This window comes from Triticum aestivum, chromosome 1D (genome assembly GCF_018294505.1).
Source record: "Triticum aestivum cultivar Chinese Spring chromosome 1D, IWGSC CS RefSeq v2.1, whole genome shotgun sequence".
In the NCBI taxonomy this organism is placed as follows: domain Eukaryota; kingdom Viridiplantae; phylum Streptophyta; class Magnoliopsida; order Poales; family Poaceae; genus Triticum; species Triticum aestivum.
Genome location: NC_057796.1, coordinates 376,217,627 through 376,244,813, shown reverse-complemented (window position 1 = coordinate 376,244,813; position 27,187 = coordinate 376,217,627). Strand labels below are relative to the sequence as shown.

Sequence of the window (27,187 nt, the reverse complement as noted above, 5' to 3'; positions counted from 1 at the left end):
GTAGAGATGAAATTAGGTAAAAAAGCTAAACATGGCCCCCACAACACACCAGGGCACGCCTACCCTCCTTGGCGCGCCCTGCTACCTTGTGGGCACCTCCTTCGTCTTCTGGTCTTCTCCCGAACCTTCCAGTGTCTCGTTTGTCCAGAAAAAATTGTCAAAAAATTTCGTGGCATTTGGGCTTCATTTGGTATTAATATTCTGAAAAAACCAAAAAACAAGCAAAAAATAACAACTCACACTTGGCACTAAGTTAGTAGGTTAGTCCGAAAAAATGATATATAATTGCTTGTAAATGCATAAAACATCCAAGATACTATAATAGCATGCAATATGAAAAACTATAGATACATTGGATACGTATCAGGACACATGGAGCTACATATGGGGAAATGAATTCTACTTTTCAATCAAAGCATATAAGTTGTTAATTGGCCACAAGCAGCCCCTCCCAATTTTAACTGGATCTGGAAAAGCCCTTGCCAGCCTAAACGTAAGGTTTTTTTCTGGATGCTTCTCCATGATAGGGTAAATACAACAAACTTATTGAGAAGAAAGAGCTTTGAACTTGAGGCCTATAATTGTGCAGTCAACAGCTATCAATAGGAAGAAACTCTGTACCATCTGTTTTCGGGGTGCTCTTTTGCTGCCCAATGCTGGGAGTTCATTTGCCCCTCCAGAAATGCTAACTTATCTATTTTGGAGGCTTTTCAGGATTTGAAAGATAAACTCAGATATCCCTTCTTAATGGAGCTCATAATTCTAGATCAAGGGCCATTTGGATATCCAGAAACAACAAGATTTTTGAAAACATCACGCCTTCATTCCATGGCTGGAAATTCATTTATTTTGAAGAGCTCAAATTACTGAGATACAGGATGGAAAGCAAATATGCCACTCAATTTATTGCTTGGCTTGACAGCATGTTGTTACTTAGCTTAGTTTCTTTGTCTTTTTTTCCTTTTTCTTTCTTCTTCTTTTCTCTCTGTTTTTCTCCTTTTATTCTTTCTTTTTTGTAGTTTTTTTATTTTAGATTAGAGTAGTCTCTTTTCTTTTCGTTAGGGCTTAGCTCAAGCCCACATGTAATTTCTAAGACCTTTGTTCTTACTCATTGTTAATAAAAGTTGAACTGGGGTTTTACCCTATTGTTTATAGTCAAAAGCCTAAGTTTTTCCGGATTTCCTCAACACACCTCACCACGCATGCCACCAATCCTAGGAACACTTCAATCGATAGGCCAGGCGAAGTAAGATACCATCACTTTGACGGAGGAAGGGTGAATAAACAACGCCTCCAAGGAGGAGAGCGACGTCCACGGACGTCGTCGTTGTCGGTCTGACAAGGTCAAGCACGACATTCATTGGTGCCCCACCAGCCAACCCGAGAGAGCATCACTAGTAACTGACAACCACACACAATGCAACTTGACTAAAGAATACCTCTGGCAGCCTACCTGCAGGACACCGATCCCAGCAACCCCTTGGTCCTGGGATGACCTTGCACACCAAGTAGTCTGTCGTCTAAAAGAGGCCAAGGTCACATCGAGCTACGTTATCAGCGACAAGAGGCCACTAGAGGAATCTTGGTATCGAGAAATCAGATGAACACCACCGAAGAAGATGTCGGGGACGGGAGGACGCTGCAATAGGGAGGAAGTCAGATTGCCTGGGGAGGATGGACTGTAAGCAATGCCACCGAGGAGGAAAACGACGTCCATAGACATCGTCGTCGCCAGTGGCGGCCAAGGCCTTGCGCTGCTTTCGCTGAACCATCCTACCTAGCCACTATAACATGACCACCATGTCGAGGACGAAAAATCCCCCGCCTCAGAAAACCACCGGTTTCTGTCAAGCCAACTGGCCAAAGCCGTCCCGGGCCCTAGGCCGGTGACAGAACCACGAACAGACGAGCGGACGTCGGCTGCCTTGACCCCTAGTCATAGTCGCCCGTCCGACACCCGACCCCATGCTATCGAGAACTGGGCAGCATGACCTCGAGCAGCAAGCCCATTACACAAGGCCGTCCGAGGCGGCTACCAACTCCCAGGTCGTGCCACTTCAGGAGGTAGGTGGCGGCCACAACCCCCTCGGTGCGACCCCTCACCTGGTCGGCGCACCTTACTTGACCCCGATCTGGGCTGGAGCAGGCTCCATCACGGCGAGTCCCACATGAGGAGGGGCAAAGCATCGACCCTCCTAGCCGTGTCTGCCCCCACTAGACTACCCCCGCTAGGCGAGACCCCCACCAGTACCACCGGCCGCACCGCACGCCGCAAATCAAGATCCAGATCAGGCCAACCCCAACCGAACCTCCGCCACCAGCGTCGCGGCGACGCATCATCGCCTCCCAGCCCAGCAGCCGTCGGATGGACATCCCCGCTGCCGGGAGCTCGTCGGACTTCGCGCCCCGCGCCGCCGAGCAGCTGACCGGCACCGCCACAATCATGAACAGGGGAGGGAAGTAGAGGCCACGTCGCCGCCCACATCCCACGGGCTTCATCCGGCGGACGCCGCCCGTGGCGACGAGGAGGAAAGGCAGCGGGAAGTGAGGAGCGCCGATGGCCGATCTAGGGCTCCCATGAGGCGCGCGCGGGGCGGCGCGTCACGGGGAGGAGGAGGGGGTTGACCCTCCCCGCCGACATGGCATATGGTTTTATGCAAAAATGCTACTCCCCCTGTTCACTTTTATAAGTCCTTGAAGACATTTTAGACAGTGTGCACAACAGTTCATTTTTAGTTGTTTGAAATGACTTACGAAAAGTGAATGGAGGAAGTAAAATTATTATTTTTGCTATCTAATGTTTGATTATGAAAATATGGAAGTTGAAAATAAACGACCGAGGGATAAATGTGTCAGCGCACTGGCCAAATGGATCAAATAGGTCGGCCGGTTGCACACATTGCAAACAAATTGGCATGAATATGAACGGACACAGGGCAAATTGATGACCAAAACGAATAAAAGGCAAATAATATAGCGTCAGAGTTGATACAAGAAACGAACAAAACAATGTTAAAAAAACCGAACGAAAACCGACAAACTCGCTTTTAATAATAGAGATTTCGGTCATGCGGTCTTTCAGACCGAAGACTCCTCCGTCGCGTCGGCTTCGCGCCGGCGCGCGGGAGGAGTCCACTCACTCAAAACGATAGTGTGTACGTTCCGATTCTTGCGCTTGGTTGCGGTTAAGGTACGGAGAGATCGGAGGAGAGCGCAGTATCTCTCCTTTTTCCTCTCAACGCCGCCCCTCGTGTTCGTCTAACAAACTCCCCGCATTTGCTCCGCCGCCCAGCCCCTCCCTCCCCTCCTCCAGTTCTGCCCCTCCCACTCCCTGCTCGCGCCCTTCCCCTCCCTCGCCGGATCAATCTCTTCTCCGGCAGACTGGACGGCGGGGTGCCACCCCCCAAATCTGCTCTGTTTCCAGGGGTTTGTGGAGGTTTTGCAACCCCTTGCCCCGTTTCTCCCTTTCGCGTGCTATTTGTTCCTTTTTCTCCGATTCGATCTTCTACTTCTCTGCGCAGGTTGTGGATTAAGCACGGATGGGGCCCTCAGGGCTCAATCCGCAGGCGAATCCTGCCATTAACCAAGAGAATTGGACCCCGGGCGTGTGGCCTGAGAGCGGCGCTCCAGGCCTTCCTGGCAACACGCCCTTGTTCCTGCAGGGCGATGCGGCGGCCACCATAGGCTGGCAAAATCTTGCTGGACCCGGGATCAGCCATGCCTCGGCGATGGTGAATGCTATGCGCGGGGGTGCCACTCCGATGAGTGGCGCTGCCCAACAAGATGCCGGGTCCTCCGTCCGGCCGCCCTGTAACCTGCCTGCAGGGTGCTGCACGCAGGTGCCGATAAGTATCGTGGTGTTCCATAGGAGGGCATCCAGGCCTGTGCCGCCACCACCTCATACGGCCACTCCAGTTCCTGCTCCGCTCGGTGTAGCACGAGGTGAGCGTTTCCTCTTCATGGCAGCATGACATCTTCCGAGGTTGTATGTTGGCTTCCTCGAATCTTTGGGCTGAATATGGAGACCTGACTGCAATTTTCTTCTTTCTGTATTTTCTCCACAGATTCTGAAGATGATGCTTCTATTCAGTTTGCTCGAAGAGATTTCCTGTCACTTGGAAGGGAGTCAGATGTTGCTGCCAATGATATGGCCATAGACCCTTCAACACTAGCAGTTCCAGTTAATTGCAGTTCTGAACATCCACCAATACAGCTTCAGCCAAATGGTGTAGATGCAGAAGTACCCACAACCGGGATTCAAGCTGATGACAGTCAACAATCGTCATCATCATCACCAGGTATCTCTGATAGCCACTGTAATTTACAATTGGCTATTCCTGCAAATACTGATGAATTGGCCTCACTGCTCGCTGAAGGTGTGACTGATCAGAACATGCAAACGTATCAGCAGACACCAGAAAAGCTCAAGACACAAAGTCAGCTGAATGATCACACAGTTTTATCAGCAGCAGCTGCATTCAAGGAAATTGAGGAGGCCCCTGCAAGAAAAGCGAAGCCTCGGAGGAAGAAACATAGAGCGAAGGTAATCCGTGAAGACAAGAAGATCAAGAAGCAAAAGTCTGCTGTTGCAACGCCAGAAGAAAAATCTAATCAGAAACTTCGCAAGCAAATCAAGAAGCAAAAGCCTGCTGTTACAACGCCAGAAGAAGAATCTAATCAGAAACTTAACAAGCAAATCAAGAAGCAAAAGCCTGCTGTTGCAACGCCAGAAGAAGGAACTAATCAGAAAGCCAAGAGAAGTTATGTCCGGAAGAAAAGAAATCTCAGCTCTCTGGAGAATTGCCCGGGACCTGTTAGCGACCAATCAGTCTCCAGGGGAGCAGAAGACGCTGTTAGAAGCAGAGCTGTATCAGTCCGAAGAAGGTTGCAGTTGGAATTTGGTGAACAAGGAGCACTGGGAGACCAATCATCAGCTGGCAACTCATGTCTCCACATTGAGGAGAAACTCATTCATGCTAAAAGTTCTTTCTGTTCAACTGCCACTGTATCAACTGCACAGGGTGCACATGGACTACATGTGGACATGGAAACTTCACCAGGAGGATTAGCTTTTGGCATGAGTCGCAAGATGAACAAACTGTTAGATGAGTACATACATTTGCCAGAGATGGGAACAAACTGTACACAAGAAGTTCCGCCTGAAACTTCTGGATGTTTTAGCAGGAAGCCAACAACAAAACAAGACAGTGCACGAAGAACTCATGGTCTTGATGCCACAAGGATCGGGGTTCCCGTAATGGAAGGGTATAACAAGGGCTTGGAGGCAAACGACTCTAGCAAAGCTGGTTTTGCTATGCATTGCTCAGCTATGTTTATACCTGAAACAGCATCCACAGAAAGTCAGACTAAGGTGTCGAGAGTGGAGAAAAAGAAACGTCAGCAGCGCAGAGAGAGTGAGTCCTCCCTAGCTGGCTCACGGGACTCGATCATCTTAAGGACTGCTGCTCAGATGCTAGCATTTTGTCAAGCTGGTGGGATAAAAAAGAAGCGAACGGTCCGAGTCCGCAGGAGTTCGTATGTTCCTATAATGAATATTGAGATGAATAGGTCACAAGTACTGCCACGGTTATCTCAGTCATGCCTGGAGGCCCTGTATGAAAGTCCTGGTTTTAATTTTTTTACCAAGAAACGTTCACGAAGGGTACGACGCCATTACCGAAGATCAGATGGATTTTTTCAGCCTCCAGAAAACAGAAAATTCTACCATGATGTTTATTCTGAAGCAACAGAAAAAAGCTCACAAAACTCACAATATAAGTCAACTCCATATATGGATTTCCTTCAAAGAGTTGCATCAGGGCTGAAATATCTTGATTTGAACACCGAGCCTGTGCATACAAATGAGATGTATCCATCTCTGACTACATCAGCTGTTGTCCCTTTTGGAGCAACAGGCAGCCAATCAAATTCTCTTGTACCATTTGGTAGTCAGATGATCTTTCCATATGAGATGCCATTGCATTTAGTCAAGAAGCAGCGCCCTCGAGCTAAAGTTGAATTGGATTTTGAGACAACAAGAGTTTGGAACCTCTTGATGGGGAAAGCAACTGATGTGCCTGTTGATGGGAATGATGTTGACAAAGAGAAATGGTGGCAACAAGAAAGAGAGGTTTTTCAGGGCCGTGCTAATTCATTTGTAGCACGCATGCGACTAATTCAAGGTACTTTGTTGGAGGCGTAAATTCATTAAGATTTCAAATCAATTTTAACATTCATGATATGCTGAATTCAGTTTTTCTTGAACATTCTTGTTACCCCTTTTTACCGCCTGGCACCTATCTCAAGGGTTTGCCAATGAAAGAGTTGGTCGATATAGTTACTGAAACATCCACATTAACTATTATCGGACATCCTAGTTTGAAAAACCTTTAATGCTGAAGTAACCCCTCTGCTCAGTGTGGTGGCTGGTGTTGCTATAAAAATCTTTTGAGATCATCTGTAGCAAGCGATCAGTAGTTCTCTACTGCAGCAACTTATAATAGGTAATGTTCAAAGTTTGCAATTTGAGAAGCTTGCGCTTTGCTTCCAAAAATCTGGATTTGGCTTTCATGAATGGTAAATGTGGAAACATTCATGTTCCATTAACACCGGTGGAAGAATATGATAGTAACCTTTAGGCTCGCCTTTGATCTCTGAATACGACAAATTGCAGTATATATGAAAGATGGGTGTGAAAATGTTAATTGTATTGTTTTTAAAATTTTAATTTCCATGAACCGATGGTTGAAATTTATAGCTTATGTTGACCCGCATGTTTATCAGGCGACAGGCACTTTTCTCCATGGAAAGGATCAGTAGTTGACTCCGTAGTAGGGGTTTTCCTCACTCAGAATGTAGCTGACCATCTTTCGAGGTATGATAGCCATAGTCAATACTCTTATACAATCTAAAATAAATGAACTACTCTTGTTTACGAACTCTGGTTATGGTTGCTAATTTTTCAGCTCTGCCTATATGGCCCTTGCTGCAAGTTTTCCTCCAGGGCCAGTTAATAGCAATTGTAAGGATGATATTATCAGTCAAGATTATGAAGAAATAATTAGCACGAGTGCAGTAGGAGGGATAAGCACATTTGACCTATTTGATAACGGTGCAAGACCAGATCTACAAGAGAACTTTGAGGAGCTGTCAACAAACAATGAGAACATACATGTAGAAACAAAGAACAATTCTAGTGCTTATGAGTTGACTAAAGGTGAAGATTATTCCTTCTACTCCAAAGAACCAAATGGAGATTTTTGCGACCAGCAAGAGACAGAAATAAACCCCAAAGCATCACAATTTCCAGATTTCTCCATAGAGTTAATAACATCAGAAAGAAGCTCACGAGCAATGCAGTTCCAGAAGGATATGTCATCTTCTCAAAGTGTTGCAGTTTCAGAAACTATTCTTCAATCTCGATTGTCTTCAAGTTCTGGGAAAAATTGTTCACCTAAAGATTCTGTTGGCAGCGGCGGTGGTTCAGCTTCTCAGCAGCTTGGAAGCAATTTTGATGGTGAAAATTCATTAGCAGGAAACGATGCCTCAACCAAGGAACTTGAATGCCAAAGAATCAAAACAACAGCAATAAATGATGATAGTGCAAGTCAGCATGGAATTCCCTCTACTTCCATTATGCATTATCCATTTATCTCAGTTGATCATCAACAACTAGATATGGCAAATGAATCATATGTTCTGCCTACATCTTCTAATAGTTCCTCTGGTTCTGCATCATTGCACTTAAAAAATGACAGAACTGAGAAGGAACTTCCTCTCTTGGTGCCATTTGATAATCATATAGCACAAATGAATTATAGCAAGACTGTTATCTCAACACTAAATGCTCCAAAAACAAGCACGGATCTTCCAGGTTAGCAAGCATCTCTTCCATCATTTTTATTGACATGCAGTTTTGTTAGTTGCTTAACAAAATGTTGATGCACATGCAGTCAAGTTGCACTATGACGAGCAGACTAGTTTTGAAGCATCAGATTTCCAGGAGTATGAATCACACTCTGTCACTGGTGGAACGGTAGCAGAAACAGCAAACAGGGTGGATGAATCTACTGTCGGAGGACCAGATAAAGCAGCAGAAGCAGCTAGTCCAAAGAAAACAAGAACCACAAGAAAAAAAAATACTGAAAACTTCGACTGGGACAAATTTCGGAGACAGGCCTGTGCTGATGGCCACATGAAAGAAAGGAAGTCTGAAAGAAGAGACTCTGTTGATTGGGAAGCAGTACGATGTGCAGATGTACAAAGAATTTCTCAGGCCATCCGGGAACGAGGAATGAATAATGTTTTGTCAGAACGAATCCAGGTACAAACTGAATAGTGGGATTTAATAAGTTCTGTTTGCACTGCTTGATTTTGTTTTCAAAGTTACATATGTTCTCTTTCTGGGAAGGCGACTGTAACCTTACGGTTTAATAGTACATAGTAACTAGGAGCCAATGATTTACTAGTTTTGTATGTACTGTTTGATGTTTTGTTGAAATAGCAGACGCTGGATTAAATTCTTCTGTAGCACTGAGATATCTAATGCCTCCAGTTATGCTCACACTAATTGCTGTTTTCAGGAATTCCTGAATCGCTTGGTCAGGGATCATGGAAGCATTGATCTTGAATGGTTAAGAGATATCCCCCCTGACTCAGCAAAGTAAGATACTCAGTATATCACTTTACCTTCTGCTGGTGACATTTTCTAGTGTTTGAAATGAGAAGTTAACTATAACCTAGTGTGAAGGAATGAGATGGATCAAGACGCCCAACAAGTTGGATGTTGCATTTAATATCTAAAAACTGAGCACTATGTGCTGAACTGCTAATGTACAAGTTATGTGAATGGAACAAAAAGGTTGTAAAATGTGATGCAGTTGACTAAAGTAGTGAATGATTTGTCTAGTTTTAGGAAAATGAGCCCCATGCAGTATGAGAAGTTTTTCTGCTAAAAAAACGATCTGGTGTACTTTTCAGGGACTACTTGCTTAGCATACGTGGACTGGGGCTCAAAAGTGTTGAATGTGTTCGTCTACTGACATTACATCATCTCGCTTTCCCTGTAAGTTGCTATTGGAGTAGTTTTAATTCATCTGCAATCAATTTCATATTTACCCAACAATGCTTTGACCACTTTAGGTTGACACCAATGTTGGCCGCATATGTGTAAGACTGGGATGGGTGCCTATTCAACCCCTTCCAGAATCTCTGCAGCTACATCTCCTCGAGCTGTAAGGGTCCTCCATTGTCTAAACATTTATTTCATCTTGTATCTTCAGTTAATATTTGTTTATGTCGATTTCTTGTCAAAGATATCCTGTCTTGGAGACTATACAGAAGTACCTTTGGCCTCGTCTGTGTAAACTTGATCAAAAAACACTGTGAGTATATTAATATCAGTTTAATTACGTACTTGTTTTTACTGGTAAATGATATGTTATTCTTTCCATGTAAATTGCAATTTTTGTAAATCATGTACTCATAATAACTAAAGTAGTTAACAGATTTAACAATTTTCACAGGTATGAGCTGCATTATCATATGATTACTTTTGGAAAGGTACTTTATTAGGATCTGCAGATGAATTTGTTCTCTTTTGGAACTAGTAGACAAATATTCCCTAGAAAGGGTAATAAGTATTTTTTTTCCAATCATCGCAGGTGTTCTGTACAAAAAACAAGCCAAATTGCAATGCTTGTCCAATGAGAAGCGAATGCAGGCATTTCGCAAGTGCCTTCGCAAGGTATTATCACAGTTTTTACTCTTTAAGAAATAGTAACCTACATTCAATGAGCAAAAAACAAGAATCTTAAGAAGCAACCAGGAGACTTGAAAAAAATTAGCACTGATTGGACTTGCATAATTGATTCTTGCACCAATTGCCTTCTGTTGGTTTAGATTTGTGAGATACATTAGTTCCATTCAGAGTATAACATGCTACTAATCAGATGGTTTTGTTAGTTTCGATACAAACATCATATTTCTTATCTTTTGTGCAACCAAAACTTATGTGACACCTATCTCGGACTCTTGGTCTTAACTGGGAGCTCTTACTTCTGCGTACTTATTGATTTGTGGATTTCTTATCCTTCTGAATCTTCTTCTGTTTTCCTGATTCCTTTTAATGAAGTGCACGGCTTGCACTTCCTGCACCTCAGGAGAAAAGTTTGGTGATGTCGAGCAATCAATTCAGTTTCCAGAGTGGTGGCATGCCAACTCCATACTCAACTGTGCTTCCTCAGCTTGAGGGAAGTGCCCAGGGACAGGATTTTTGCACTAACAATTCAGAGCCAATTATTGAGGAGCCAGCAAGTCCAGCACGGGAAGAATGTCCAGAAACTCTTGAAAATGATATTGAAGATTACGATCCAGATACTGGTGAAATCCCACTAATTAAGCTTAACTTGCAAGCTTTTGCTCAGAACTTGGAAAACTGCATTAAAGAAAGCAATATGGATCTCGGGTCTGATGATATCGCGAAAGCACTTGTTGCTGTTAGCACTGGATCAGCTTCAATTCCTGTCCCTAAACTAAAGAACGTGCGCAGGCTTCGGACAGAACACTATGTGTAAGCAGTGATCTGATTTTGCTTTGGCTTAAACTTGCATGACTTTACACTTACTATATAGCTACTGTTTTCCAATGTAAATAATATTATTTATCTAGAAAATGCTCAGTTCTTTGATTTCCATCACTGAAGTTAGATTTTCCCTGCAGTTACGAAATTCCAGATTCACACTCCCTTGTGCAGCAGGTTAGATACTGTCACTTTCATTTAAGCTTTTGAAAACATTGTTCCTGACCCAGAAAATGATTTACAGCTAGGACTTGATCAACGGGAAACTGGCGATCCAAGCCCTTACCTATTGACCATATGGATGCAAGGCAAGCTTATTTTATTTGAGAATGCATGACTGCACATGTAATTTGACTGCACTTCTAAGTTGATCTTAAGTGGATATTGTGGCTCAATGCAGATGACATAAATGAAATGACCAAGGCCCCCAAACCATGTTCTGACTCTCCGATGGAAGATGGATTTTGTAATAATGAGAAGTGTCAATATTGTGTGCTTGAGCGGGAAAACCAATCTAGATATGTCAGAGCCACCATTCTGGTAAAGCAATAAATTACCTGGCAATCTTGAATACCGTTTACAGTAGAGATGTTAGTTTATGTGACGTGAGCAAAGCCATCCTAGAAGTGGAAGGCTACATATAAATTTCCTGAATTGTTGAATTGGCATAATAAAATAGAACAACAGAGTTGTTAGTCAATCTCTTAACTCATAATGCATTTTAAATTCAAGGAAAAGTTGAAGGTTAACATGGTGTGTTTAATTTATATCTTTGCTCAAATACATATTTGTGCTGTATCTAGCCTGTGTTTGTTGCATGATAATAATCTATAATCTTTGCTCAAAAGAAGAACATCCGTGTATGTTTTGACCTTCTGGGCCAGTCCAGGTGTACTAAAAATATATTGGTGAGCTACATAATAACATAATACACACTAACATTTTAAGACATATGAATAACTCATTGCTGGTCGATCAAATGCACTTCTGTTCTTTATATTTAACTTTTATTTATTGCATGAGAATAATCTATAGTACTGGCGCTGAAAAAGGGTTGCATAAATGTGAGTTTCTTAATCTATGCAAAAGAATATTATTAGTGAGCTACTCCCTCCGTCCCAAAATATAAGAACGTTTTTCATACTACTACACTAGTATGAAAAACGTTCTTATATTTTGGGACAGAGGGAGTACTAAATACTCAAGGTTTATTAATAATATAATAATTCATTGTTGTCTGCAAAATTGCATGTGCTTCTCCAGTCTACTAATGACGAGTTACTGGAACATTAACAGGTTCCGTGTCGAACAGCTACGAAGGGTAGTTTCCCACTGAACGGCACTTATTTTCAAGTTAATGAGGTATGTCATAGACCCACATATTTCTTTTTCCTCATGAATAGGGTAGAGATAAGCTGCAAGCCATGGGCTCCCCTCTCTACAGAGTTGATTTTCAATGTTTTTGTGAATTTACAGGTATTTGCAGACCACAAATCTAGCTACGATCCAATATACGTTGCAAGGGAGCAGTTATGGAAGTTGGAAAGACGAATGGTCTACTTTGGAACTTCAGTGCCTCCATATTCAAAGGTTGTGACTAACATACATCACCAATTTAGACAAATTATCTGTAATTACCAACAGCTCTTATTTTCCTTCTGCAGGTCTAACAACTGAAGAAATACAGCAGTGCTTCTGGAAAGGTAAGAACAATACGTTTCAGTTAGGTTGCCAGTGCATTTTACCATGGGGGAAAATCTTGCTGCCTTTTGTTGTTCATCAATTTGCAAAATGCAGATCACATGATATAACCATTGTTTTATGAGTAAGGATATACATTATGCTTGAACAGACATGCCCCATGTACCGTATGCTGAGAACTGCTAGATCATCAGTATGAAACACAACACTGAACTAACTAAGTGGAATTTATCTTTGAAATGCACCAACTGTGGAGTAAAGCAATTTCCAGGCTCAAGTTAAAAATAGCGAATTCTCTCCAAACAACCAAGGCAGACATGATGCTTCCGTCCATGGCTAGAGTTCCTCCGGCGGCGGCGAGACAGAGGGAGGCGAGGTAGAAGCGGCGGCGGCTAGGGTTTGGGACACCTACCGAGCCGCCCAGGGAGGACACAATGGCGGGGTCCTGTCAAAGTGTTTTCCCCCAGCAGTAACCTGTGTCTACCAATCCAATCTAACCGTTTTTTTCCTACCAATCCATCTTAGTAAAAAAAACATAGATCTTATTTTCCTAACTAAATGATAAACTTCCTAATGAAGAGATCGTTGGGATCCTCTTCGTACATAACAATATTGTGCACAATTTCAGTAGGATTTTCAGCACCATTTCTGCTTACTTCCAACAAAACTTGCACACCAAAAACATCTTCCAGCGAAATTACAGCAATAATTCTGAATAATTCAAGCAGCAATGCAGTACTAGTAGGAACATCATGTAAATACGTGCTACAAACTAGTCCAGCTCCTCTTTTTCTTGCCAAATCATCTATCTAAAAAGAATTAATTTAGAAGTTCAAGTAGTATAAAAAAGGCGCAGCAATACTCCACTTATCCTCTTGGTTGGTTATCCTCTTGATTTCTTTTTGCATTTTCCTTTTTCTTATATGGACCTCATCGTTTTTGCATTTACAAAGGATTGTTCTGTTGCTTGTGAACTTATTCGGGTCGTAAAGGATGATCTTTCTCCGTAATCTATCTGGAGTTTCCCTGACAAGAGAGTGTGATGCTGTGATGCAGGATTTGTCTGTGTGCGGGGATTCGAGAGGGAAACCGGGGCACCAAGGCCTCTATGCCAGCATCTGCACGTCGCGGCAAGCAAAGTGCCCAGATCGCGCAACGCGGCAGCAGCAGCTGGGCGGAACTCGGATTCAGCAAAGGCATCGGCTCCATGAGTATCATCACATCGGCTGTCGACCTGTGCATGGGTACGCTAGTGTTGGTTCCTGCGGGGCCACAGCCGTTCTTGTAGGAAATAAACCGCTGCGCAAGAGAATTATCATCCAGTTGTTGGTCTGAGTGTAGACGTTTGCTGTACTTCTGAGCACTATTGTACCTTGAATTTACTTTCCGGCCAATTTATCCACTTGCAAAGAGGCCTTTGTTATGTACCGGCATCTTGTTGTATATACACCATGGTTCCTGTGAAAAACTTGTCTTGCCAGACGACCTTACGTATGTACGGGCAACTTATTTTCATGTACCATTATTTCTTCAGTAACTGGCAGTCTTGTGGAGGTATAAAGTGTGTCATATAATCCCAAACTCCGGTGGCAGCGTGGCGATCCATGAAGCCGCAATGTAGAAATATGTTTGCCAAGTTCTCTAAGGCGAGAAAGATCAGCATCGAGATTATTCATACCAGCGAAAAATTGCCAAAGTTGTGTAAGGTGAGAGAGATGGATTTGGAGATTATTCTTACTAGCAAAGCCATATCAACAATTAATGCCAAATGATCATGCATGGTCATTCTTGGATTGGGAGGTTGTAGAAGGAAGCCAGCTGTATGCCTGAAGACAAATAAGTTTGCCAAGTTATCTGAGTTTAGAAAGATGAATTTCGAGATTAGTCTCGCCAGCAAAGCCACATCAATAATGGCGAATAATCAACACCCGTCATGCATGGTGGTGGTTGTTGGATTGGGACGCTGAAGAAGCAAGGCAATTGGATGCCTGAATGGACAAATATGTTTGCCAAGTCGTCTGAGTTGAGAAGGATCAGTTCCGAGATTAGTCTCACTGGCCAAGCCATGGCAAATAATCAAGATTCGTCATGCAGGGTCATTCTTGGGTTAGGAGGTGGAGACTGAAGAATGAAAGGCAATTGAAACAAGGGAGCCGAAGTTGGAGAGCAGAAGCTTGATAAAACAGTGTCCCGCATAATCGGCGGGTGGTTGCGAACCCTCCTTGAAATCCTCACATGGAGGCCTATGGGCGGGCGGTTGCTTTACTACTACTTAAAATCCTTCCTCCTCCATGGAGAGTCTATATACATGAGTGTTGCTATACTTAAATCTCCCATATGAGTCCTATACATAGTGGGACTGCTTACTACTTAAAATCCTCCTCCATAGAGGTCCATATACATGAGTGGGAGTTCTTACTACTTTCTCCTTTTTACTGAGTGGAGCCATGGAGGTGTACACATGGTGGGTGGTTACTTACTATTTCAAATCCTCCATGGAGGTCTATGGGCCGGCACGATTAAACAGCCTCGCGCAATATGCATGCCTGTTCCAGTCCACAAATTCGCGGTGCAGCTGCAGCGTTTTCTCTTCTCTCTCTCTCTTTTTCTTCTGCGAAGAGAAAACGCTCCCTTCTTGTGGCTTCCTGTATATATAGGAGATGGTACACCGTGACTTGATCAACAAACTTGCACCGTGTGACCAGAACAACTGAGACAGACAGAGAGGTGCGTCCACCATGGCTCTCCATCGCCTCACCAAGCTGATGGTGTGCTTGCTCGCAACCACGGCACTCTTGCTTGCCGGCGGCGCGGCAGGCAAGGCTGGCCCGCCAGCTGGCGGCCACGGCACCGGAGCCCTGCCACCGCTACCTCCCGCGGCAGCTCCTCTGCGGCGGGCTCGTGGCGCCGTCGCCTCGTCCTTCCAGAAGTCCAAGGCCAAGAAATCCAGGGCGCCGGAGCACGCCCACCGCTGCCTCCGGCCGGAGCTCCTCTGCCGCGCTCCCGTGGCACTGGAGCCCTGCCACCGCTACCTCCCGCTGCAGCTCCTCTGCGGCGAGCCCATGGCGCCGTCGCCCTCGTCCTTCCAGAAGTCCAAGGCCAAGAAATCCAGGGCGCCGGAGCACGCCCACCGCTGCCTCCGGCCGAAGCTCCTCTGCCGCGCTCCCGTGGCACTGGAGCCCTGCCACCGCTACCTCCCGCTGCAGCTCCTCTGCGGCGCGCCCGTGGCGGCGTCCTGCCACCGCTACCTCCCGCCGGCGTGGAGACGATCACGACGCTGCAGTCCGACCCGTCGCCGGCGATGAAGCTCACTTACCAAGTCACCAAGACGAAGAACATGAAGTTCCAGAAAAGCCTTTACCGGATGCTGGCGTCCAGCGGGAGGGAGGTGGAAAACGTTCCCGAGCTGGCTCCCTAGACGGGCGACAAGAAGCAGCCGCCGTTGTGGTCTTGTGGATCCTGATCACCATCGAAGGCAAGACGCCGAAGGAGGCGGTAGTTCTCGCTGTGCGGACCGACAATGTGTACATTGTCGGTTTCAAGAATGCGGCTGGAGTCTGGTACGCCTTCCCCAAGTACAAAGACCTGATCAAAGGTTCGACGCCGCTCCCCAAGGCGCAGGACTACGGCAGCCTCGTCGGGGGCCATGAGAAGCTTAAGGACCTCGACAGCGACAGCGACGCCGTCGCGCAAGACGTTCGGTTCCTGTCGACGTTCACGCCCCCGCCCCGGCCCAACCCGACATACGAAGCCACGCTCGGCACCAGCCTGGCCAGGCTGTGCCTCGTGGTCGCCGAGGCGGCGAGGTTCAACACGATCAATGCCACGGTGGTGGCGGCGATGGATGAGAAAGGCCCGAGCCGGATCACCCTACAGCAGACGAAACTCATCGTCGTTTGGGGCGTGACGTCCAAGGCGCTGCTTGATTGGAAGAAGGAACAAGTATGGCAGCCGGAAAGAAAGGCGGACGTAGAAAAAGAGGGCATCCACGGCGCACAAGATGCCGTTAGCGCGCTCAAGGTTATCCTTATGCCCATTGGGTACAAACGGGAGGCTGAGGAAGATTAAGCAGCTTGAGAAGGTTGAGAAGGCTGAGACAAAGAAGGTGAATGCCGAGTTAGAAAAGAAGAGCCCCCAAACACAGAGAATTGTTGGGCTTAATTATTATGTACTCACCTAGTAGTAGTATAATGTATGTGCATGCATGCACCCATAAATAAACAAAGGCAAGTGTTAATTGGCCAATGTGGAAAAACTTGGTTGTTTATGATGCCTCTTTATGCTTGAGCACTGCGAAATTTCATAGTACTAGCTACTATATATTATCAAAAAATGTTTTCACCCTGTTATATATATATATATATATATATATATATATATATATATATATATATATATATATAATACAACGATCATCAATCATCCGATACAAACGCACGCCATCACAACACACGCACACACTCAGAGGATACATAGGCGCTGAGCACAACAACATCACTCCTAGCACAACCACGGCGAAGAGATGAAGCCGCAATACGACGAACATAATTTGTTCCAAGGTCATAGTGTATTTGACAAAAAAAAATCTACCTGTGCCTTTTGCAGTTCTCTGAATGAATGATTCTCTTATGCCATCTGTCATTGCATACCCCCAGAAAAGTTCTCCTATAAGTCAAGCCAACCGAGATACAACGAATGCGGAATTGAACATTCTAACCCTTATTCACTTGAGGTTGATTATGTAAAATCATGTACAGAACTGTACATATGTTGCATTTTTCGAACGTCGTATCTACAGCATATCACTTTTGCAGCATTGCTGGACTACATGATAGTAGTTTAGCATCTCTCCTAGTACTGCAACTAATGATAGTAAAAGTCCCAAATTTACAGGATAGCAGCTACCAATAATCTTGCATTTATCATGAAGCAAACGAACTCAGCTATAGAGGCACAAAAACAGTAACCTCGTGTAGCCCCGGGACTCTGGAGTGGACGTTGTTGGAGGTGTGCTCTGCCAGCTCCGCGTACCAAGTCTTCTTCGCTGGCTTGGAGCGATTTCCGTGCGGGGCGCTTTGGAAGCCTTGCGCTCGGATGTAAGTTGCACTTCTGGCTAGCAATGCGGCGACGGATCTGGACTGCTGATTGACGTTTGAGGCATGGCTTGCAGTCGCACGTCACCTGTCCATTATGTGACCCGATGAGACAACTGATTGTCCGAAGGCAAAGAGGAAGGGATTTGACTCCATAGCTCTTCTCACTGCGTGGATGCTCTAGAAGGAGCGTAATGGCCGCGTCTATCAACGATCGGCGGTCGTTGTTCATGAGCTTTGCAGGCGGATAGGTGGCGAGAATGAGCTTTGGAAGCTCTCCGGTGGAAAAAGGGTTGTTGACATTTGGAGAGATGGATCTATCTGTGCGTAGGGAGTTGTGTGTTCGACCGGCATGTTTGGGTTGCTCACCTATTTGCTACCATGGAAGCTCTGTAACCGCGGCAAGGCGCGGAAACCTCTGTTTTTTCTGTTCCCCTCTTCTAATACATCGACGCGCAAAGGTTTTGCGCGTTCGCAAAAAAAAAGAGATATATCTCCGAAGTCTTTGTGAATATGTTCTTCTCTTTGTGATTTTCTCGTTCTCTTTCCTTCAGTCATGGGTTTGTTTTTCATTCTCTTTATTCGGTCCTTATCTTTTTCTCATTCTCTTTGCTGAAGCATTTTGCATTTGCTTCATTTTGTTACATACTGCATTCTCTTCTTGTGTTCTTGTCTCTCTTCTTTTCTCATTCTCAATAGTTCCGCATACCATATTTCTCATGGTTAGGGTAAGACAATAGTTTTTTGTGTAATTTTTATGTTCTTTTGGATGCATATCCATACAAAGGGTTACCACTACATATAAGCATTTGATGAGGAAGGAAAAGTGAACAAAGCAAGTTACAAATCTTTTTCTCATTCTCTTTATTGAAGCATTTTGCATTTGCCTCATCTTGTCACATACTGCATTCTCTTCTTGTGTTTTTGTCTCTTTTCTTTTCTCATTCTCAGTAGTTCCGCATGCCATATTTCTCATGGTTAGGGTAAGCCAATAGCTTTGCATGTAACTTTTATGTTCCTTTTAATGCATATTCATACAAAAATCATTTGAAGAGAAATTTAATTGTTACCAAAATGAAAACCTATCCAGTGTTTTTTTTGACGGGAAAAACCTATCCAGTGTTCATTACCATAAAGTCCCAATAACTATGTACCCTGCACTTTTAGAGAAAATGGTTGTGATGTTTTATGCATGCTAATGGGCCTAAGCATGTAGGCTTTCACTACTGGAATCTGGCAATTTGCCGTCTGCCAGCTGACGGCAAAGAGCCTCTTTGCCATCCGCTTTCACAAAGCGGACGGCAAAGAAAGTGCAGATGGCAAAAGGCTATTTGCCGTCAGCTGCTTCTTTGCCGTCAACCAGCTGACGGCAAAGAGCTAGACGGCAGACGACAAAGAGCCAGGTGGGCCCCACAGGGCACGGCGTGGCTAGGTCAGATTCTTTGCCGTCTGCCAGCGGACGACAAAGAGGAGACGTGGGCCAGCCCTAAACGGCCACCCTCAGACGGCAAAGAAGGCCCACTTAACGGGCCGAGCCGTCTCCCCTCTCTCTCTTTCTCTCTCTCCCTCACGCGCGCCCGCCTCTCTCCTCTCCCGCCGCTGCCGCTGTCGCCGCCGCCAGCCACTCTCCCTCACGCGCGCCCGCCTCTCTCCTCTCCCGCCGCTGCCGCTGTCGCCGCCGCCAGCCAGCCCCGCCCCCGGACCCAGCCCCCGCCGCCGGCCAGCCCTCCCCCCGCGAACAGCAACCCCGCCACGCCCCGTCGCTCCGCCGCGCCCCGTCGCCGGAGAGGCCTGCGCCGGGCCGCCCCGGTGCCGGACCCCTCCCCGCGGCCCTGCACCGCCCCGCCCCGCTGCCGCCCTCCTCCCCGCGGCCCCTGCGCCGCCCCGCCCCACCGGCCGACCTCGCCCTCCACCGGCGATCCCCTGCAGGTTTGTTCTCCCCCTTTTTTTAGTTTAGTTTTTTAGTTTCTTTTAGTTTAGTTTCTGTTTTAGTTTTAGTTTAGTTTTAGTTTAGTTTTATTTCCAGTTTAGTTTTAGTTTATTTTAGATTAGTTTTAGTTTTAGTTTAGAAGAAGAGGAGGAGTAGAAGGAGGAGGAGGAGGGAGGAAGAGGAGGAGGGAGAAGAAGAAAGAAGAAGAAGAATAAGAAGAAGAAAGAAAGAAAGAAAGAAAGAAAGAGGAGAGAGAAGAAGAAGAAGAAATAGGAGAGAGGAGAAGAAGAAGAGAAGAAGAAAATGAAAAAAGAGGGCGCCCGGGGACGAGCGGGTTAGGGGTTCCTTGGTGTCGATGGAACCCTAAATAGCAAGTATCGTCGGTGCGAGATACATGTGGAAGAAGAAGAAGAAGAAGAAGAAGAAGAAGAAGAAGAAGAAGAAGAAGAAGAAGAAAGAGGAGAGGAGGAGAAGAAGAAGAGAAGAAGAAAAGGAAAAAAGAGGGCGCCCGGGGACGAGCGGGTTAGGGGTTCCTCGGTGTCGATGGAACCCTAAATAGCAAGTATCGTCGGTGCGAGATACATGTGGAAGAAGAAGAAGAAGAAGAAGAAGAAGAAGAAGAAGAAGAAGAAAGAGGAGAGGAGGAGAAGAAGAAGAGAAGAAGAAAAGGAAAAAAGAGGGCGCCCGGGGACGAGCGGGTTAGGGGTTCCTCGGTGTCGATGGAACCCTAAATAGCAAGTATCGTCGGTGCGAGATACCTGTGGCCGTCGGTGTCGAACACTACATCCATGTCCCACAAGTGACGCTGACGTCCGGCGTCCCAAAGCAACTGTTCTCGGCGTCGATGGCGGTTGAACACCATCGCAAATTTGCCTGGCAGCCTCTGCGATGACGATTAAAAGGCAAGTGTTGAAACTTGAAACACCCAAACTGACTCAAGTCGGTTTGGTTGTTTGAAATATCAAAACTTGGCTTTAATCCTCATCGCAGAGGTTGCTAGACAAATTCGCGATGGTGTTCGACCGTCATCGGCCACCAGAACTATTGTTGCGGGACGCCGGGCGCCGGCTTCACTTGTGGAATGTGGATCTAGTGTTCAACGCCGAGCGCCACATGTATCTCGCACCGATGATACTTGCTATTTAGGGTTCCATCGACGCCAAGGACCCCCTAACCCGCTCGTCCTATTGTCAATATTTAGTTAGGTCAACGGAAGAAACAAAATTGCTATGTTACTCATTTTTGGATTTAAATGTGCAGTTATTTCGTCGCTGCGAGGGTCTAGTGTTCGACGAGCTCCGCCCCTGCGTTCGTTGGTGAGCACAAATGACATCTCCTCCTCCCCCCTTCATTTGCTCTGTTCCGGTCTTCGTGCCAATGAAACTTGCTAGCTATAGGTGTCAATCATTAGTATGCGTAACCACCATGCGTCTCCCGTTTGAAAGGGTTACATCTATAAATATGCATGCATTTGCATATTTATAATCGTGATTCTTTTGAATTGTCCAATGTTATCCATGGACAGCCCGAGTATGTGTAGATTGGGTTCGTTTTCCCATATGCTCTGCTCCGGATCCGATGCAGAATTTCGTCAGTGCCTCCCCGTTGTTCTCTGGGTACACATCCTCTCTGCTTATTGCCGAGACGTGTATCAGGAGAACATCGGGGAGGTGCTGCCGAAATTTTGCGTCGGATCCAGAGCAGAGCATGGGAAAAAGAACCCAATCTACACATACTCGGGTGGGATTAGGACCTATCTTTACCTATTAGCGTGTAGGTTGCATGGACGTAATAAAACTGACAAACTCCATTAACTGATGGATATGGTTTGCTTAATTATGTATATATTTCTTGTGTGTCCAGTAGGAAGTCAATAAGAGTGATCGTGCATGGATGTACACCGGTTACACTAGTCAAAAAGTTTGGACCGAGGAATGGTTAACAAAAACCAAGGGGTTTGTTAGAGCAGCATTTGCAAATGGCCAGGAATTAAGCTGGTGCCCCTGTGCCCGTTGCGACAACTATAAAAAGAGGGACGAGCTTTAAATGAGTAAAGACCTGCAGAAGTTGCGTTTTACGCCTACACGGTCTGGACATTACATAGTGAGTTTGCCCAACATGCCAGAGCCGAGGTGGTTCGTCGTCGCACCGACGAGCATGGTACCGGGATCGCAGACATGGTGCAAGACTTTGACGATGCTCGGGACTCGGACGAGGAGATGGAGGAATCTGCAAAGGCCTTCACTGAAATGTTGGAGTCCTCAAAACGTCCTCTCCACGAGCACACTGAGCTTTGTCAGCTGGATGCCATCTCACAAATAATGGCTTTGAATGCTCAATTTAACTTGGGCAAAGAATGGTACGACGCGATGATGACAGTATTCGGACGATTTCTACCCAAAGGCCATGTGCTACCTCCAAACCTGTACCAGTCAGACAAAATCCTCCGTGCTCTTAAGATGCCCTATGAGAAGATATATGCCTGTGAGAAAGGATGTGTCTTATTTAGGCTTCAATATGAGGACTTGAACTATTGTCCCATTTGCAATTCTTCCAGGTATGTTGTGGTAGACAATGGTATGGGTGAGAAGACGCAGACCAAAATACCCGTTAATGTTCTTCGGTATATGCCAATCGTACCAAGACTTCAACGTCTTTTCATGGTCGAAGATACGGCCAGACAGATGACATGGCACAAAACGGGCAAAAGAACCGAACTAGATGCAGATGGGAATGTGATGATGGTGCACACATCGGATGGTGAAGCGTGGAAGCGCTTCGATGCATTACATAAGGAAAAAAGGCAGATCCAAGGCATCCTCGAGTCGCCGTCAGCATAGATGGGTTCAGTGCGTTTGGTCAGATGGCAGCCCCATACAGCTGTTGGCCCGTGTTTGTCATTCCACTCAATCTCCCCCCCCCCCGGGCAGATTATGCAAAGAAAGAACATTTTCCTGACGTTGATAATTCCAGGGCCCAACTATCCGGGGAAGAATATGAATGTGTACATGCAGCCGCTTAAGGACGAATTGCAAGAAGCTTGGGATAATGGGTTCAAGACATACGACGCCTTTAGCAAAGAGAACTTCATAATGCGTGCCTGGTACATGTACTCGACGCATGACTTGCCGGCGTATGCGCTATTCATTGGCTGGTGTGTGCATGGAAGGTTCCCGGGCCCCACATTCAAGGGAGCTCTTGAGTTTCGTTCGCTGATGGCAGGGCACAAGTATAGTTGCTTCGACTTGCACAGACCGTTTCTACATCCTCGCCATAAGTTCAGGAAAGACAAGAAGAACTTCATCAAAGATAGAGTTGTCAAACACTCTGCACCACCTGCGTTGATAGGCCAACATACACTAGATCAGTTAAACGCTCTCGAGCCAGATCCAGAGCGTCCAGGGTATTTCAAGGGGTATAATAAGAACACGCCTGGACTCACAAGACATGCTTCTGGGATCTGCCTTACTTCAAAGACCGCCTTTGCCCACACAACATCGACGTGATGCACACTGAAAAGAATATCGCCGAAGCCATTTTTGGTACATTGTTCGGCATAGAGGGGAAATCAAAGGATAATACTAAGGCTAGAGTCGATCAAGAGGAGCTATCTTATAGACCATTACAAAATATGAAAGAACCGAAAGGAAAGGGGAACTGGACGAAGCGAAAGGCATGGTTCAATCTTGGAAGGCCAGCTATGAAGGAAATTATTTTGTGGGTGAAAATGCAGTTGATGTTCCCCGATGGGTATGCAGCAAATCTAAAGAGGGGAGCGAGTCTTCAAAAATTGAAAATATTTGGTCTAAAAAGTCATGATTGGCACATATGGATTGAGCGGATAATGCCGGTGATGTTGCGTGGCTTCATCCCTGAGGATGAATGGCTGGTACTGGCAGAGCTGAGCTATTTCTTCCGTGTTATTTGTGCGAAAGAACTATCACCTGGCCTCCTACAAGAAATGGAACAGTTGGCGCCGGAGTTGATCTGCAAGTTAGAGATGATCTTTCCGCCAAGCTTCTTTAATCCAATGCAACACTTGATTTTGCATCTCCTGACCGAGGCACGATTGGGGGGGGGGGGCGTGCAAAATCGTTGGTGCTACTCAACTGAGCAGAAGACGCTTCGAGCAAAATGTAAAAATAAACGTAGAATAGAAGCATCGATGGCCGAGGCATTCATCACTGAGGAGGCGGCAAACTTCGTGACAGCACACTACGAAGCCAAAAATCGTCATTTGCATAATCCGAAGCCTCAGTACAATGCTGACGACCCTAAAAAGGGTCAATCCAACCTCAGCCTATTCAAAGGGAATCTCGCACCAGCCAGTGGTTGGAAACCAGTATCGTTGGATGTTGAAGAATGGTGGACCATTTCGCTGTATCTCTTCAACAACCTAACAGAAGTGCGGCCGTACATCGAGTAAGATCTCGGTACATTGTTTCGCAACTTCTAATTCCTTTGAACCGCTCTTATTCCTGGATATTTGATGCAGTCGATACGTCGCCATATTCTCGTATGGAGCAGTGATCCAAAAGGATTCCGTCGAAGAGTATGAGCTTCTGGCAAAGCAAGGAGCCGAATATCCCGGTTTCATCTCTTGGTTCAAAAAAACGATAATTTCCATTAGACCCTTTCATTTCTTTGGCTAATTTGCGACTAATGCAACAATCCTTTCATATTAAACTTGTAGGCTAATTCAGAGATTATGGATGCCGAATTGAGACAAGTAGCTAATGGTTTTGACTATAAGGTCTGTTCATTTGACAAATACGACATCAACGGGTATCGCTTTCGTACCTATGGCAAAGAGCTATCTATGGCCGACCAAAAGTATACAAATTGTTGTGTCTCTGCTATCGGTGAAGGAGGTATCGAGTATTATGGAAGAGTTGAAGCAATTTATGAACTTCAATTCTATGGTGAAAACCCACCAAACGTCGTACTCTTCAGATGTTATTGGTTCCAGCCGAGGGAGACTAGAAGGACTCATGAACATATAGGGCTAGTCGAAATCAAATAAAGCACCCATTTTGGATGTTCCCGATGTCTATATTACGGCTCAACAGGCAACCCAAGTTTTCTATCTACCGTGGGCCTGTCAAAGTGATCCAAATCTGAGTGGTTGGGATGTCATTTATGAAGTGCCGCCACGTGTTAGACCCCCCCCAATGAAGAGGATTATGAACCTCACATTAACCAAGACACATATGACGAGGGAGAATTCTCCAAGAAACATGTCTTTCCAAAAAACGTTTCAAGAACCGCTCTACTCCACCCCAGAACATTGAAGTAGACAACGATAGTGAATCCGACTTCACCCCTGAGCCGGAACAAGAAGAGCCGGAAGAAGAAGAAGTTACTGCTGCAGATGACCTGTCAATGCTTGAACGATTACGTAAAGGTGGCCTTCCACATGATGATGCATTTATTATTAATGATTATGAGCACGTCATTACCGATAGTGATGATGATGCATTTATTAATGATGATGATGAGCACGTCATTACCGATAGTGATTATTAGGTATTCAAATTTTTATGTTGTACTTGATTTATATAGTTATTTGTATGATTGTATGATTTATATAGTTGGTATGTATAATTTTCTTACTTTGTACTCCCTCCGTCCGGGTTTATTAGGCCCTTAGACCAAATTGCAGGTACATGGCCATCAAGTTAACATAGAGATATTTTAATCTAGGAGGTATGTGAACCGGAATTTGAAACCGACCCTCTTGTCGAGAAGTTAAATTTAGTTGAAAAAGAAAATGAGTATTTGAAAGAAAAAATTAAAAGAATTGAAGAAGAGAAGATGACATTGGAGTTGTATGTTGCCGATGTCATCGATGATCACAAGATGAAGATGAATGCAATGCGCTTGAAGATGGATGCAATGCGCCTAAAGCTTAAGAAGATTAGAAAATATGCGATTGATAATGAGGCTTGGTATCATTATGCCGTTGGATCAATTGTTACCTTAGTTGCGATCTTCATCACATTTGTTGTGATGAGGGTAAGTTTTCTCTAGTGTTTTGCTTTACAAATGGATACTTAGCTTATTTTCCTCCTAAATGGCATAATTACCTAAGTTAGATAAAAAAATAAGCTATACTTAGCTTATTCAGTTCATTTATGACATACTTAGCATACTTAGGTCAAAAATGGCATGATAATCTTTGTTACCTCCAAAATGATATAGTCTTAGCTTATTTTCCTCGAAAATGACATAATAACCTTACTAAGCTCCAAAATGACCTATTTACCTAGCTTAGCTCTAAAATGACCTACACTTAGCATTTTTACCTAGCTTAGCAATAAAATGGCATTTTTACCTACCTTAGTTAGAAGAAGAAGAAGATAAAGAAGAGGAGAGGAGAAAAAGAAAGAGAAGGAAAAAATCTTCTTCTTCTTCTTCCAACTAGTCTTCTTCTTCTTCTAACTTTCATCTTTCCCAATTTGCATATTTGCTTTACATGAGGAAGCTTGGATTCATGGAGAGTACTATTCTTCTAGTGCTTCCTTGTTGTTTATGAAAACTTGTTTGGATATGTATGTCTATATGGATATGTTGTTGGAAACTTGTTTCTGGTTATGTATATATGGATATGTTGGACTTTGTTGAACTATGTTGTTGGATTTGATGAAATATGTTGTTGGATTTGATGAAATATGTTGTTGGACATGCTGTTGGACATGCTGGATATGTATGCATGTATATCTGTGTTTGAAACCATGTCTAATTAATTGGATTTAAATAAAAACAGGGGATATATAGCCTCTTTGCCGTTTGCTAGCGGACGGCAAAGACGGCAAAGAGGACACGTGGTAGTTACCTGTACAAACTGGGAACACTGGCTGCCTATTTGGTCATTTTGTCGTCTGCTAGCAGACGGCAAAGAGGGCCATCTATGCCATCTGCTGGCAGACGGCATAGCTGGCCACGTGGCAGCTTCCCAGTTCTGGCCTAGCTAAGCTCTTTGCCGTCTGTCAGCGGACGGCAAAGAGCACCGTTAATCCCCTAACGGCTCTCACCCCACCCCATTGCTGTCCATTATCTTTGCCGTCTGCTGGCCTCGGACGGCGGACGTTACAATCTTTTGTCGTCCGTTTCTAGGAAGCGGACGACAAAGAAGGCCTTTGCTGGCACACGTTCAGACGGACGGTTTGCCGTCCGCTGGCTGACGGCAAAGGAGTTTACCGTCTGGGATCTATGCCTTTGCCGTCCGCCAAGAAGCTATTCCAGTAGTGTTTGAGGCCTTGGCCATCACAAGTGACTATAGCCTGGGAATAGATTTTGTGGTTTTCTCAAATTTAAAATTATATAAAAAAGTGCAAGCTCTGTAAAACTGTGTTTTCTGATAACCTAGCCTTTAATGTGGCGGGTTCTTACAATTACTCTAAAATGGAGTAAATTATTTCCTGGAAGTATTGTTTTTTGCAGCAGAAACAAATTTGTAACCACCTTAGTACTCCCTCCGTCCCAAATTACTTAACGTAGAAATGGTGGGTGATTTTATCTATACAAACATGGTGTCAAGACCCAGTCACCAACAGGAAATAGGTGGCAGCAATCAAGGTGAATAATTGGAGAAAGGAACATCACCAGTTCAGTTAGCACAACACTCGTCTTGGTTGTTAGAGAAAACAAAAGAATGATATTAATTGTAAATCTATCGAGTAGCAATTAACACCTGCGTTCATAGCCAAGACTGAATGACTTGTAAGCTTTCTCCGGTTGCTACTTAAAGAGAGTGTTCCCTTTCACTTATACAATATTAAATCCCTAACTCCCGTAAGATTCTCGAGCCAATAATACTCACTTGGAGATTCGCAAATTATCAGAAAATTAATCAACTTGTGTTCTACTAAGGACAGAAAAAAG

The 27,187-nt window shown here is 44.9% G+C and overlaps 2 pseudogenes; both read left to right on the top strand.

The window, feature by feature from the left end:
- The first annotated feature begins 3,210 nt into the window (after window positions 1–3,210).
- On the top strand, window positions 3,211–13,817 carry LOC123182192 (protein ROS1C-like; annotated as a pseudogene).
- A 1,201-nt stretch (window positions 13,818–15,018) lies between these two features.
- On the top strand, window positions 15,019–16,567 carry LOC123170363 (protein synthesis inhibitor I-like; annotated as a pseudogene).
- The last annotated feature ends 10,620 nt before the right edge of the window (window positions 16,568–27,187 follow it).